Below are 15,843 nucleotides of genomic sequence, written 5' to 3' on the forward strand. Positions count from 1 at the left end.
GCCAACTTCCTGGGAATCCCAGCCCCTTCCCCAGGCTACTGAGACTGGTCCTTCCACTTATTAGCATATGAAGCCACCAATCCCATAAAAACTGGCAACACAGTGCCTCACTGCTGCCTCTCTCTCTGTTCGGAGACGGCCGGCACTCTGTCTGTGGAGTGTGTACTTACTTTTAATCTGAGCACCCAAACCCCACACTTCATGGCCTTTCTCTTGCCTCTCAATGTATCTCTCTGAATAAACCTACCTTTACTCAACTGTGGCTCGCTCTTGAATTCTTTCCTGCGCGAAGCCAAGGACCCACACTTGGCAGGGCACATCCCAGGAGCTCAACCGAAGCCTGGGACATAGCACGTCTCACGTCCCACATCTGTTTTCTTGCATCACTTCTACAGTCACATCTGGAAGTTGCTGTATATAGAACACAGCAGTGGCCACCAACTGCAACATGTGACCCACTGTATTTACAAGCCAGAAATGCAAAATATCCACACATTCCTCCAGACTCTTCTTTGCTCACCAACACATCTGCATGTTGTGAGACTAGTCATATTCTGCCAATTAGGCTAAGAAAGTTTAATCCAAACAGCTGTTTGATGTCTTTTCTACTATTTGCTCACTCATTATTCCCTGCAGAGAAGAATAATAAACCAACCACAGCATGTATTAAAAAACAAGGAGGCAGGCTGTGGGAACATGCAGACACACATACACATACACACACACACACACACACACACACCCATACACATATATACACCATACATTATTCAGATGATTTGCAGTGTATAGTGTGTCAGCTGACATATATTAATGTGCCGTATTCTATTTGGAGAAAATTAAAGCAGTAATTTAATTTGTTACATTGAAGTGTTTATGTGAAAGCCCAAAATAAAAATATTTATTTTATTTAATGATGACATTGCCATCAAAAAAAGTCAGCATGTGGTCCCCTCTCACATGTGATGAGGTACACCTAGCCCATCCACCTCCATACCCGCTCCCCAAAGCAAATCTGTAAGACATATTCTCTTTTTTTAATAATCAGTTTGATTTTGATTTTATAAACATCTGGTCACTTGTATCCATCTCCAGAATTGACAGTATCAATTTAATTTTATAAAAAACAAATCACTTATCACGAGGAAAGTAAACCAATCAAGGAAGGAGCAGTAGAGACCAGAAAATCAAGAAGAAAATCAAAGGGAAGGTTTCTCTTTGCTTTAGATCTATTTCTTGATATAGTTTAATCAGTATCCCTATTTATTTTTTAATTCACTAAATAAAAAAACCACCACATTAAAACTATGTTCTTATTTTGAAAGAAAGAAAGAAAGAAAGAAAGAAAGAAAGAAAGAAAGAAAGAAAGAAAGAGAGAAAGAGAGAAAGAGAGAGACAGAGAAGGAACAAAAAGAGAAAAAAACGTAATTTATAAATGCTCCGAAGTGTTCAGAAATTTGAACGGATCCATCTTCCTAACACATATAAACCCCATTAAAGCACAGTATTTTTATTTCCTCCCTCTTTATCTCTTTTTCTTCCTTTGCAGTTTAGCAAGTCTTGCTTCTTCTCCTTATAACCCACAATAGGAACTAATCTACACACTGATGCACACAGCCCAGAAATACTCTGCCAGTAATTTCAATGGTATAATCTATATCTCTAGCTCCTAGAGTGCTTTTCCCAGACCCAAGCTTCCTAGCATGCAAGATCTTTGCGGGAAAGGAACTACAATGGAGAGATCCAATGTCAGGTTTACTCAAAGGTGCTCATGTTTCAGAAAAGGAAAGGTGAAAACAGAAAAAATAGAAGAATAAGAAGAGGGAGAGAAGAGGGAGGAGAGGAGAAGGGGAGGGAAGAGGAGTCAGAGGAGGGAAACTATGTGTGTTACAACTCTCTGCAATATAAATTGTTTTACTATTCCACCAGAGCCAGCATGTCAGAATTAAATAAAACACCACAAATTATACCTTGGCTATGGTTTAGTAGAAAAGACTTGGAAAAGTAACTGGATTCAATGTTACCACTTATTGGTTGTGTGAACATGGAAAAACACTTAATGTCTCTGAGTTTAGCTTATAATCAGTGAAAGGGGGATAATAATACAATCTATAATCACTAAGATGTTATTTAACCAGTAAGGGTTCAGTGAGATGATACATGAAAGTGTTTTATAAATTGTGATATTCTAAAGGTATTTGTCTGTGGCCATTGTTACACACTGTTCTGAAAGTAAATGCAGGTTTTAAAAGAGAATCGATTCAATTAATTTATTTATAAACATTTTGTTTTTAATCACTTGTTGACTTTATTGTGGGTTGCTTAATGAAACATAAATGCATTAGTTAATATATTGATGCCACTATATTTTCCCATCTCCCCCCCCCCCTTTTTTTTTTTCTTTCATACCATTAAGGAAAACAAACATGCTGACTTAAGTACTGTGAATCCCAGCCTGGATACTTGTTTTGTCAACACTTTATATGTAGGTATCATTTGTTTTGTAAATAAGTGATATAATTTTTAAAATGGAACATTTCTTTAGAGGTAATATATATGCATTGCTTGGGAGAATAACAGGTATGTATTAAGCTCTTTAAATCTGACACTATTAATAAACTCTCTTTACTTCCTCCTGAAACAAGGCATTAGCATACTCACTGGTTTTTATGCTGATTCCTCTAGATGGCCTATCTTTATTCTCCAAGTTTCACTTTGCTTTTCTTATATTCACAATGTAAGGAGCTTTTTATGTCCTTGAGGAACCTAGCCATTTTGATGGAAAGAGCTGGCTTCCTGCTAGTGTCACCAGAAAGACATTCTCCTCAGGAAATCAGATTTCCATCTCTGCTGCACTCAAGTTAATGCAAATAGAAACCAGTAAACCTCTGCCCTTTTAACCCAGCAGCAGGACCCCAGCAGGTGTTCACAGAGAACCCACACAGCTGCCCACAGTATCAGTGCTGCTTCCTCCACTGAGAAATAGAGCAAGCAGTCTGTGCTTCTCTTTCTGTAGTACTTACTGTCTTACAAACGGCATTTCCCTTTTCTCAAAAATACTGAATTTATTTCAATAAGGCAAATATGTAAGAGTTAGGGATATAGTTCTTTAAATTATTTCTTTTTAAAATACAGTCTCTACCTTCAAGTTGTTCGTTGTCTGAGCAGGAAAATAAACAATAAAGATCATTACAATAAAATGGAGCATAGATATGTGCACAAGGGAGAAAGCTCCAGGTTGTTGTTGCTGGTGTTTTGTTTTGTTTTGTTTTGTTTTGCTTTGTTTTGTTTTTGAGGTGGGAAGGGTTGTCACATTACCTCCATGAATGTAATTTTTACATTTCAATTTGAAAAGTGAATAGGGATATTCTACATAGAGACAGGAGTTTCAAGAAAATGTCTATTCATGCTTCCAATCAATTCTCTAGAACAAAGAACAGTGAGAGTCTAGGTTAAAAGTACCCATTGAGAAGTCTCACACCATACATGAAAAGAGCTCACATCAAGACACAGTATCTCAGGAAACTGGCATTGAAGAGAAGACACTGATAAATCCAGAGAGAAACAGGTCACGTACAAAAGAAAGGAAATAAAAATGACATCTAGCTTTTAAAATAATCTAGGAACCTAGAAAACTATTTGAAGGAAAATTATTTTCAACTTAATATTCTATACTTAGCCACAATATCAATCAAATGTGATGACAGAATTAAGGTATTCTGGAGATATAAGATATGGAAACGTTTAGCCATGTTGCTCCATAACCTGGAAAACAACTGCAAAACCACTTCACTGAGTAAAGAAAAATAAACCAAGACAGAAGATGTAGGATCAAGGAAGCAAGAGATTCAACTCAGCAGAAAGGAAAAGGGAATCCAAATGATGGTAAAGGTAGATCCCAGGAGAACAGGAATGCAGTAGGCCTCGGGGACAATCACTACATACCGCAGCAAGGGGTTAGAAAGCTCCAAAGGGATACCTCTAAGAAAAAAGAAATGAGATAAGAGGTATACTGAGATGTTTAAACATACTGAAAAGAGGTTGAGATTTCTAGCAAAGTGTTCCTGAATGAACTTGTGATGAGTACTCAGAAAATTAAGCAAATAAAAATTGAGATTATTTAACCTCATGAAAACAAAATGGCTCAGCTGTAAATAATATGTATGCGTCCCTAATAATGCAAAAACGTGGAATACTGATCAGAGCAAAATTACTCTTCAAGTGTATCGGGAGGACGGAAAGTGCACTGGGGTGCAGGGTATGTATAACAAAGCACAAGTCTCATCTTCCAGAGTTGAAAGTAAATACATTATATGTAAATATAAAAAAATATTTTTAAAAGGAAGGATAAAGGATATATTTAGAAACATTCAGGAAAATATAGAAAGGAACAATAAAAACTTTAAAAAAAAATTGTTCCTAGGGAGTAGGAACAAGGAGTAGGAAGGAACGACAAAAGATTCACTTAATAATAAGACACACAGAATGATTTAACTCTACAGGTATCAGTTTTATAACATAAAATTAAATTTTATAAATAAGGAGTATTTAGTTATACAGAGAATGAAGCCATTAGAGACACAGCAGTCACACGGTGAAGAGCTCTGTGTGCCAATTCACAGCCTTTGCAAAGAAATTACTAAGTGCCAGCGAGTTACTGAACACTTTTAAAATAGGAGACATTCAAGATTATATTTGGATTTTGGAAAGAGCACTCAGGTAGTGATACGGGAAGGGACAAAACAAGGGCCAAGGAAGTCAACTGTGTATCAAGTGAAAAAAAAGTTAGAAAAAAAATATGTAAAACATGATGAAGAATTACAATGTTGTTAATAAACCAGGAACTCTTATATATCACTGGAGGAAATGGCTGAAAGTGTACAAACTCCCAGTTATAAGATAAATAAGTACTGGGGATATAATATACAGCAATGGTAACTATAGTTAACAATATAGTTTTGTATATATGAAAGATGCTGAGAGAGTAGATCTTAAAAGTCCTCATCGTAAGAAAAATATTGTAACTAGGTAAGGTGATGGATGTTAACCAAACTCACTGTGGTATTCATTTTGCAATATATACATATATCAAATCATGTTGTACACCTTAAACTAATACAAAGTTATATGGCAACTGTATCTCTAAACTGGGGAAAAGAAAGATCAAACCAATAGAAACATTAGCAAAAGATGTAAACGGAAAATTCACACCATAAGAAACAGAAGTGGTCAAGAATATATAAAAATAAAGTAAAAGACATTTAACTCACCATTAATCCCAAATATGGAAATAAGAATACCATTCTGACCAAACAACTGGCATAAACAACAACAAAAGATGGACAACCCAGCTTTTAATGAAGGTAAGGGAAAGGTGGTCTCAGACAGTTGCAGAAAGTGTAAATTGCTACAATCTTTCCGGAAGATAAGCAAAAATACTAAAGCAGAGAGATTACTTGTAGTGCTAAGTGGATTCTTCTGTTCACCCTCAGTTTCCACCCTCCCACAACTGCATTTTGCACATGGGGTTGGCACAATATTGCAGCAAAACTATCCTAACTCTCTAAGTTCTCTCACTGCAGCTCCTTTTTGTTAACTGGCTTATCTTCTATTGTTCTAATTATAAATTTTCAGGATATGAGTTGATCAGCACTGTTTGTGAGACATACGTTTCTAGTTGAACCCTTTGTATGCAGAGGCAGGAGTTTACCTGGTACAAATCTGACAACTCCCTCTTTCAGCCTGGTCTGCAGGTTGGGAGAATTTACCAACAAAAAGCAGATGAGGACAGGTGGTTGCCTGAAATATAACTTGGAGATTATGTACTGTGAATGTGTAGTGGTTAGAAGGACAGGCTTGAGGGACCAAAGGTTTCTACCACTTACTAGCTGAGGGACCTTGGGAAATACTTAACTTCTCCGACCTATTCCATCAATTGCAAATGGGAATAATAATAGTCATCTTACGTGGTAGCATTCCTGAGAGAACTGTCATATAACAGGTGCTTTAGGTTATTTTTACTATAACTAGTCTAAGATAAAACTGATACTTGTCTGAAATACGGTGTAGGAAGTGGAGAAGGGAGAGCTTACAGAAAGGAAAGCCTAGATGGGGACTTGGCCCTTCTTGTTTTCCTTTATTTTAAACGTAGTTTTAAAGCATTCAGACAAAAAGAGAAGTTGTTTTGTTTGGTTCCTAATATTTGTATGTATTTTATAACAATTCTCAAGGCAGTAAGCATTTCTAAAACAAACACATGATAATTCCCTCAGGAGTTGATATTTTGCACATCTATATTCTTAGTAACCTAAAGTGATCTCTTTTGAAATATTTTAGTCTTCAAAACCTTAAGCATGACTTTTATCATATTGTTTTTGTGATGTTCAGACTATGTGTTAATGTTGTTCCTTATTAACCCTAAATCTTGCTCAGCCTTCAGAAAATGGTTAGTCACACTTATGCTTTTAGCAGGTTCCCCTACTTCAGGGACCAGAGGACAGAGTTTGTTACTAAATGAATAATAATATAATGTAAACTTAATGGAAGTTCCTCTCTATGAATTCTTCCACTCTCAATTCCTTCCAACATTTCATTTATTTTCAGAGTTAGGACTGTCTCCAATTTGCGTTTAGCTCCTGGCACCCTTGACTGATTTCTTTTGACCCCACTGTCCCTTAACTTTCCCAGTCAAAACTGTACGACTTTGTCCAGCTGTGCCCCATGTTCATTCCTCCAAGCCTGTCAAATTCCTCCGCCTGAAGGCCTCAGGCATTCAAGGATTTCTCCTTTTGTGGGAGCTCCAACTGAAAGGATGAAAGGCATCTATGAAGATTATCTTAGAGTAATAGTTTTTAAACTATTGTAGATAATTTAAAATCATGTTAAGATTGTGAAACCCTTTTAACACTTGGCTTCATGACTAGAAGTGTCAAATTTCATTGGAAGAAACTTGGGATAGCATTCATTAAAAACAACTGATCACTCACTATTCTTTACAGCTCACTAAAGGAGGGGTGGTGGAGTCACTTAAATTTTACCTGTGTGTGCCTCAAGCTACAGAAACCACTCTAGGCAATATGAGAAACCCAGGCTACAAGGATGTCATGTACAACACAAGGGCAGAGAGCTTGACAGACCTCTGAAGTAAACAGGATTCTTTTGACCTCTCCTTCTTTCTGCCAGTTTGTTTTATTTCTTTTTCTCATACTTGCTAACTCTCATTTTCCCATCCACTCCACTATCCCAACTAGCTATCACTTTTGTAGACACAGTTGAAAATGTGGCCACCAAGGACCGTCCAATACTTAATACCCAGGGAAGGGTCACTGATGCCCCAATTCCCACCCCACCCCCAGCTTGTGTCAAAGACAGTACTCCTGGAGAAGCAGCCAAGGTTAAATGCAGTAAAAGCATTGCTGCTTAGGGCAATGGCTTTAGTGAGTGGGGCAGTGGTGAAAGGGCAAAACTCGGGAAGCAGTGGCTCAGAGCCTCAGAGGCTGAGAAGCAACTGACCAGAAGGCTGCACCACTTTCTTTAAAAGAGCTAATAACCATTTCAGAAAGAGTCTTCCATCTGGAATGTGCAGCTATTGAGTTGGCTGTGGTTGTAGTAACTGTTCTTTCTAGAGAAACTGAGAGAAGCCCAAAGCTAAAAACTGGCAGGTCTAGGAAGAAAAAACTAGAGAGGAGCTATCAAAGGAAATAATTCAAAAAGTGTCCACATCACTGCAGTCTGGCTCCTCCCCACAAACCCCCACTCCCATGCAAATGGTGAATGGCAGGTCTTGCATGCTCAGTGAGCACAAACCAGAGGACTGTTTTCTAAAGAAATCGAATCAGTTGCTTGGGAACAGCAAGTGTTCCATGTGGGGGATTTTGTGCCCAGATTAAAGTGTCCTTTTTTTCCTAGGGGAATCCTGTGTGCAGTATGCTTGCCTGCTTCTCATCTATATACTTGAAAATGAAATCTGCGTGTTGCCAATAACACTACACACACATATGCGCGCGCGCGCACACACACACACACACACACACACACAGAGTTTGCAGTCTGCACTCCTGGACAAGGAAAATGTTTGATGGTTTGAAAAACAAATCTACAGAGCAGCAGAAGGAACTTTCTCTAGAAACTTAAGTCAATTAACATTGTATTTTATTCATAAAGATTAATGGAAATACAATTATCATGAGACAATGGGAAAAATCATCAGTACAAAGAAAAGTACCAAGGAGAAGAAGCCAAATAACTGATCCTGATCCTGGAGAAAACACAGATAATAAGGAAACAATACACACACACACACATTATATATGTGTGTGTGTATATACACATATGTGTGTATACATATATGTGTATATATACACACACATGTGTGTGTGTATAATATTCAGTTCCATTTGATAACACATTCATGTAACAAGAATGGACCACCATGAAAAAAACAGAGAATATCTAAGAATGATTTCTTAGAAATTAAGCATACTGTTACTGAAATCAAAAGTTCAGTAGAAAGGCTGGCTAATAAAAGCTAAGAAACCTCCCCGAATATACAGCAAAAAGACAAAGAGATGAAAAATACAAAAGATCCAATTCCTAACAAAAAGAATTTTCAGAAAGAACAAGGAAAATGGAAGAAAGGAAATCATTTAGGAATTCAAAATCCCAGAGTTAAAAGGAGATATGAGACTTCCTATTTAAAGGGGTCACCAAGTGCAAAAAAGGATGAATTTTAAAACACCTACACCTAAAATTATGAAATTCTAACACATCTAGGATGAAGATAAAACTCTAAAAGTTTTCAGAAAGAAAAATAAGGTATGCTCCCAAGTAATGAGTTTCAGTGTGGCAGACATTTCCAGTGCCTGTGCCCCCCAGCCACATCACAGCCTGTTGCTTGAATCTGCTTTCAGCTGCATCTGGAGAGGATATTCCAAGGGAAATGAGATACATCTCACAGAGACAGCATCCCAGCTCAAGTGCAGACTGTGTGCCTTTTCTCTTTCTGCCTCTAAGCCTTCTCTCCAAGCCTACAGGAGCTCCTGTGCTCACAGACCAGCATATTCCAAAATGCAAGAGTCACACCCAGGAGCAACCTTAGTAGCAGAGGAGCTGGTAAATAAATGATCCACCTCCCTGTCTTTCCAGTAGATAATTCTAGGTGGCATTATATGTGCTTTTCAAAAGATCCTAACAGACTAAAGCCCCTGTGTACCACAGCAGCAACTTCATTAATACACTGTAAAATATCTTTTCCTCGTTCTTTGTCTTACTATTCTCCTTCCTCAACCCTGTTTCCTGGGATCTCATTGCAAATAAATGACCTGCACAGAAGTCCTTTCCTCACACTTTAGTTTGGGGAAAAACTAACTAAAATTTTGGTGCTTGCACGCATGGTAACAATGATGAATGAGTTGTTTCAGCAACAACAGCCTGGCAGGAGCAAGGTAAACCTTTACTACTAAGTAGAACTTCATAGCTTTGGGACTATGTGATAGGCAGAAGCTGGAAAAGTCTGCAGAAACCTGTTAGTGAAACCTGGAAGGACCTTGAGGAGGCTGTTAGTGAGGGTTTGAATACAGTGAGGAAAATGTTATTGGAGGCCAAAGGAAAAAGGATATTCTTTATGCAGTGGCAGAAAATTTGGCAACACTGCCACGTGCATTAATGAGGAAACTAGAAAGGGTACCCAATGGAATTGTGGATGCCTGGGGAGATTTAGAGGCAAATTTCAAACCTCAACTGGCTTCTTTCAGCTGCCTATAATATAAGAAAAGAGAAATAAAAGAGAAACTCTTTTTTTTTTCACAGAATTTAAATGAAACATAAGGGTTAAGCTTTCTGAAATCATAAATAAGACTGTTTTTCATCTCCAATCCCTCTGGAAAAGATTCTTACAGTATGAATTTCTTAAAAACAATCATCTAACCATGCGGGAGTGTAAGTTCCTTGATAAACTTCAGAAAGAGCTAAGAAGGTAAATGAAATTCCAGACAAAAGGCCTTGTAGACCCACTGTATTAAACATAAAGATTTCTAATAATCTTAATTTAAGGACATTGTCCCACAGGGGACCAAAGATAGAGAAGAATCTGTCTCAAAGAAATTCATGAGTGTGTCTGTTGTCTAAAGTAAGTATCTCAACCTTGGCAGTATTAATATTTTGTGCCAGATGATTCTTTGTTTAAGGCGACTGGAGGAGGTTGTTCTGTTGTCCCACATCCTGTAGAATGCTTAGCAGCAACCCTGGGCTCCACCAAGCAGTTGCCAGGAGTGCCCCCTGCACTTCCGACAATAAAAATGGTTTCCAGATCTTCCAAATGTCACCTGATGGAGAGGGGATTATCTCCATTCCAGAACCACTGACCTAAAGCACTGGATTATAAATTGATACATAGGAAGTCTACAGAGATTTTTAAAGAATGATATCAGCTAGTATTGAAAGGGAGAGAAACAAGACTAAATGAAATGAAAATCTATCTCTGGGTATCTAAACAGGAAGTAGCCTAAGAAAACTACTTAGTTGTAAATATGGGTTATTTCTATAAAAAAGACAATCCTCTTACCAAGAGTGAGATTTATGGCCATTTCTTTAAATTTGGGCAGGCTCTGTAATTGCTTTGACTAATAAGATACAGAGCAAGTTACACAATGCCAGGTTCCAGGTCATGGTCTCAAGAAACCGGCAGTTTCCACTTTCTGTCTCTTGGAAAACTTACTTCTAAAACTCAGCTGCCATATATTATAAGGTGCCTAAGACACATGGAAAGGCAATATGTAAGACCTCTAATCAACAGCCCCAGCTGAACACTCAGACAACAATCAGCAACTACTAGCCATGTGTGTTAGCCATCTTGGACATCCAGATCAGCTGAGTCTTCTGACGATGCCAGCACCAGCATCTCTGATTGAAACCAGAGGAGAGATCCCAAGCAAACACCACCAGCTAAGCCCAGTCAACAAACAGAATCATAGAGGCAATGTGATTTGAAGCCACTGAATTTTGCAGCGGTTTATTATCCAGTACTAGACAGTCAGTAATCAAGGAAGAAGTTCTGGGCAATCTCACTGACTTTTCAGAGATTAAGTTTTTGGTTATAGCACTAGGCAAGCAATTCAGACCAGCTGAAGCTCTGGCCAAAGATGAGAAAAATCTAGAATGGGTCCCAGAGGAAAGGGATAATGAATATCTGTCATGATGCTGGAAGCAGTGGCAGCACTGGGGACTAAAGTCTGTTTCACTAAGACTGTACAAAATCATGTTAAGATTCCAGATGATTATCACTTTGAAGTATCAGAAACAGAGTGAACTTAATGAGGAACATATGGAAATCTAGATAATGCAAGTGGACCAGACAATGCTGGTGCAATGGGTCACATCCTATCAACCCACTTGTGATTTCATTCTCAGCTGCAGCAGCAGACAGTTCTACGTGAACTCAAACTTACCTAACGCTGACAGCAACACACGTTAAGTATGCATCCTTTTGTATTTTGCCTCAGAACCTTCTCCAACATTGTAAGAACTTGGAAGTACTGACAACAAATGGCAGTGGTAAGGGGAAATCTAATATGCCTAGAGAGAAACAACCAACCAATGAGGAGTTGTAGCCTGCATACTAATACTCCAGCCTCCTGTCCTCCAGGTGGAAAAATCTGGGCAATATTATGTGCATTTTTCAGAAGATGCTGCAGGAATTGATCCCTGCTGCCCACAGCAGCCACTTTGAGAAAGTACTGTTACATTGAATTCTTTTCCTTCCCAATCTCACTGTCCCCTGTCTCTCACTTCTGAAACTTCAAATTGATACCAAAATAAACTACCTGTACCCAAGCCTTTCCCTTAGGTTCTGCTTTCATGAGGAAACCAAATTAAGACAATCAGCTTGGTAACAGACTTGTTATCAGTATCAGTATATACAGGGAAACTAAATTTCTATACTAAGCCTAACTATTATCAAGCATGAAAGCAAAACATATTTTCAGATAAGCAATACATAATTCTTACCTCCTATACACCTCTTATCAAAAAATAATCTAAGATTTGAAAAAGTATTCTGAGAAATAAGACTTGAAATCCATCAAACAACATTAACTGATTCAGGAGTAAAAATGTAAAGAAATTCTGGATAATAATAGTGCACCACACATAGCAAGTATTCAGTTAAAATTAGAAAATTTTAAGGCCAGAGTATCTCCAAGAATGCTTTCAAGAAAAAAACAAATTCCATGTAACATATATTATTATTAAGAAGTTGGAATATATTTGCAGTATTATGAAAAGTACATAGTTAAACTTTATTTTAGCTTTATTTTAAAGTAAATAGGTTAAAAGGGAATAGGAAATTCTGGGAAAATGTTTCCAAAAAAAGTTATGCTTCAGATCTGAAGCAACTAGTAGATGGTATGATTTATTTTACTTTATCTTTTTTTTTTAATTAACAGAGTAAAATTGGCTTTTTATGTATAATTCTTTGAGTATTAACACATATTAATGCCACTACCAGCAGGATACAAAACAGTTTTCCCAATTCCCAAAAATCTCCAGAATGCTTCTCCTCTGTAGTTACACTATCTCCCTATGTCTAACCTTTGGCAACCACTGATCTTTTGATTATCACTACAGTTTTGCCTTTTCCAAGATGTCATATATGTGCAATCGTACAGTAAGTAACTTTTGAAACAGGCTTCTCAACACCACATAAGACCTTCAAGATCCATCTGTGTTGATGTGTTGATCAACAGTGTGTTCCTTTTCACTGCTGAGCAGTATTCCAGTGTATCCATGTGCCATAATTTATCTATTCACTCACTGAAGAACTTTGGATCATTTCTGGCTTTGGTCAAAGAGCTTCTATAAATATTTGTATACAGGTTCTGTGTGTACATAAGTTTTCATTTCTCTAGGGTAAATACCTGAGTGGGATTGTTGGGTCATACAATGAGTGCATATGTAATATATAAGAAACTGCCGGACTGTTTTCCAAAGTAGCTGTGCTGTTCTGCATTCTAGTCTACTAACAAAATATTGGCAATGCAGCTACTCCACATACTTGTCAGCACATTAAACTGGCATGTTTGCTTTACTTTGTTTTATTTTTCAGCTATTTTACTATGTATGCAGTGGTAACTGATTGTGGTTTAAGTTTGCATTTTCCTAATGACCAATAACATGGAGTATTTTTTCATATGCTCATTTCCATCACTATTTGCTCTTTTGTGAAGTGACTGCTTATTTGCTTACTTTAAAAACTGGGTTGTTTGCCTTATTACTATTGAGTTTTGAGTGACTGCTATATGTTCCAGACTTAAGTCTTTTATTAGATGTGTGATGTTCAAGTACATTCTCTGTTTGGAGCTTATCTTTCATTATCACTTGATTTGGAACAAGGATTTAAATATAAGAATGTGAATCCATTTGACCTGTCTCTTGCAAGATTCTCATTCTCTTTGAAACGATATAGGATTACATGCCTTCTCTATAGATCTATTCACAATATTTTATAATCATTAAATTATAGAAGCCCTTTATTCGTCATTTTTAAAACCAACCTATAAGCAAAGCATCTTAAACTCATTTTTAATTGAATTCTATTAATTACTTACTTCACAGAATGTAAATGTTACAAACTGAAAAATACGTAAGAAATTATATGGTACACAGAAGTGAACACTAAAGGTTATGAGGGGTGAACAGACAGTGGGAAGAGAGTCTTATTTTTCTGCTGTTTCATAGTGATGCATCTTGAAATAGTTCTAAAATTGATGAAACAGAAAAAAAGATTTAAGTATTTTAGAATAAGTGAAAACAGTAACATTGGTAGCAAAACTCAGGAGGTGATAAGACATCAATGTCACTAGACATGAGTTCATTCCTAATCAAATGAAAACATGACTAGAATGTGCAGTCACAAGATACTGTCTCAGTAGAAAAGATTAGCAGTAAAATTTTACTTGACATTTGGTGCTATTTTAAATTGTTCATACTTCTACATGCATGTGTTAAATAAATATGTACACATATATTTATATTAAAATGCAGTTCTATATTATGGACAGTTAAAGGCATATGGGAAAGTAAAAAAGGATAAAAAAACAAGAGCTTTGAGAGGAGAATCACAGAGGAAAAATACTGCAAAGAAAATGAAAGACAGGCCCAGGCAGATAAAGGAAAAGAGGTAGAGAAAGAAATGTAGACTGACAGAAACACAGTGAAAAGGGGACATCAGTGATGGAGACTGACCTCCATGGAATAATACTGTCAACTTGTGGCCTTTTAAGACATTGCAACCAGAGAATTTTTCAAACATTTTGAAACATCGCAAAAATCTCATAAAATGTTTTGTGTCTTAAGACGCAAGAATCCAATTTTCTTTGAAAGTGAGATGTCACTAATAATTGTGAGTGAATATTTTCAATTAAACAAACAAACAAAAACAACCCCAGGAATATATCTAAAAATCCAAACTTCAAGAATGAAATACTGGCCAGTTTACTTATTCAACCAGAGCATTTAAGTTATTTACAGAAGGACTGTGCAATCAAATATTAGAAAATTCCTCTGAATACTTAAGACCCTGGAATAAACTTTTTAAGCATAATTGTTGGGATGAGAGCCTTTCTATGTATCTAATTTGTAACTGCTGGTGAAAAATTCCATGGACACATCTCTAAGTTCATAGATAACTTTCCATGTCTCCAACAAGTACCTGCCTCCCAAGCTTCAGTAATCCTCACCAGTGAGGTACAGGGGAAAAGGGAGATAATGATAATTTAATTTTACCATTTGAACTAAGTATTTGGTAACTTCTTTTTAATCTATAGTTGGAGCATGGATCTGTGGCAGTGGTTTGGAGGAGCAGGGAAAGAGGGGGCTGGTAGGGAGGAAAAGGAAAGTACTGCTCAACAGCAGGTGACACTAATGCTATAAATCCTAACTATACGGATCTATGCTCCAAATATAGCATCTCAGGACCACTGTGAAACTTCTGCAAACACTCATCATGTCTTTTACGAAAACAAGGCATCAAATAAATAGTCCCACTAGAGAGCTACTTGACTCATTTCTACATCCTGTACAAGAATTTCAGCAGTTCTGAAAGTGTAATTGATTTATCATGGGAAGAAACTCAAGCTTCCCATATCCACTAAGGGAGAAAGCTAGGTAGTTGGGGGGGGGGGCTTTTAACCACTATCACCTCCTATTATCTCATGGCAAAAGTGGACCACTGGCCTAAACATCAGTGGTAAATTACAAAAACATCCATGAAAGAAAGAATAAATAAAAGAACCATATGTCTATATGTATAGACCCCAAACTTCTTATTACTTTTTTACTCTCCCTTAGGAGGAAGTTAAGTTAGCTTTATTGGATCAGCCTATTTCTAGCTATTACCAAGCTTGTTTCATTTTACTTTCAATTGTTCATTAATGAGGAAATGTGTCACATACCTAGCGGGGACTCATAATTAAGTATTTCAAAAAAGTTTTAGAGTTCAAAGGTTAACTTTATATTTTTCCTAATATTGTTTCAGCAGATCAGCGCTCCAAGCTTTGGTCAAGCTATCTGTGACAATGAATTGCTCTAAATTCTGAAACTGGGAAACCTGTTACACCATTTCAAAAATAGATCATAGTAGGTTTTTAGAATATGTTTGTTTTTTCCTTTAAAACCTCTATGTGAATGATGAGGGTTAAAGCTGATGCTTCCAGCAGGAGAGACCCATATAAAGGAAAAGATGTATTATCAATCAGCAGTTGCTGACTTAAATTATTTTTAACTTGCTTAAATATATACAAACATACAACATTATAAATTCCTCATGTGCCTAATTCTCTCCCAACTGTA

Source organism: Camelus ferus, chromosome 1 (assembly GCF_009834535.1).
Source record: "Camelus ferus isolate YT-003-E chromosome 1, BCGSAC_Cfer_1.0, whole genome shotgun sequence".
Lineage (NCBI taxonomy): Eukaryota > Metazoa > Chordata > Mammalia > Artiodactyla > Camelidae > Camelus > Camelus ferus.